The following is a 1,317-nucleotide window of genomic DNA, read 5'->3' as shown; positions in this document are numbered from 1 at the left end:
ATTAGTCCCTCAAGTTTGTTGTCGGGTGCGGGAGTTAACCAAACGAATATTTCTTAAAACGCTCGAGTAAACGAGTGATGTTATAATTAAATAACGGGAATTTTAAGAACGTTAGTCATCGGAAAATACGAATTTAAATAACGAAAGATATTATATAAAAAAAACGGTGTTAAAATTAAATTTAACGGAAAAACGCGGGATGTTACATTATCCACACCTCAAAAGAAATTTCGTCCCGAAATTTAGTTGGAAGTAGTAGTTGTTGTTTCTTCTTCGAAACCTTGCATTGTAAATTCTACGAATAAGTGAGGGTACTACCTTGGGCATTTCAATGAAATTTGACGGTCGGGATTTTACATTGTTTTAAAGTTGGTTTCATGATTCATAATTTCAACCGGTTCTCCTAGGAAGTGAAGTTTGTCATCGATAGTAAGTTCATCAAAAGAAATAACAAGTTCTTGCTCGACAAGACACTTCTTTAAGTTTGGTATATGGAATGTAGGATGAACGGGGCTCAAATGAATTGAAAAATCTAAATGGCTAGCAACGGGTCCAAAACGCCCCAAGATTTTTAAAAGGATCAAAATATAGCGGATTTAGCTTTCTACGTTTCCCGAAATGAATTACACCTCCTCAAGATGCAACTTTTTATGTTACGCGGTTTTCCACATGGAATTTGAAAAGTTTACGTCTAACAGTGGCATAGCTCCTTTGGCGACTACGGTCGTCTCGAGCCTTTCTGAGGTTAAAGAAGTTTCTTGGTTGTTCCATGAATTAGCTCGGGTTCGATGGTTTGATAATCATTTACTTGGTTCTACAAAAGGAGAATGACGTTTCCGGTCACATAAGATTTCAAAAGGTGTGACGTTAAGACTTGAATGATAACCATCGGCGTAAGAGAATTTAGTAAAGGCAATGACTTTTCTCAAGAAATTTTGAAGTCGATAACACGAATTCGTTTTATGATTTCCAAGGTTTGAATCGTATGTTTTTTTTTTGGCCCTTCGAGATGCGTTGATGTGTTGTACTCATGTTTAAACGTGGTCCCGGGGCTTTTCGTAAAGCACTCCGAAATCTAGAAGTGAAACATGAATCTCGATCTGAAATGAGGTACATTTCTGTAAGGTATGTTTGAACGGGTACATCAGGACTCGAAAACGTTAGTTAGAACAAGTTTCTCAAGAAATTTGCGTCGCGAAAGATTTATCTGTTTCCAAAAACGTTTGTCGGAGCAAGTTCTCATCGGTTTCTGAAAACGTTCGTCGGGGCTATTCACCCTCGAGGCGAGTACTAGTATAACATGAAGAGTCTATCTCT

Source organism: Rutidosis leptorrhynchoides, chromosome 9 (assembly GCF_046630445.1).
Source record: "Rutidosis leptorrhynchoides isolate AG116_Rl617_1_P2 chromosome 9, CSIRO_AGI_Rlap_v1, whole genome shotgun sequence".
Taxonomy (NCBI): Eukaryota; Viridiplantae; Streptophyta; class Magnoliopsida; order Asterales; family Asteraceae; genus Rutidosis; species Rutidosis leptorrhynchoides.
The sequence above is the reverse complement of the archived record's forward strand: the minus strand, read 5'-3'. Positions refer to the sequence as shown.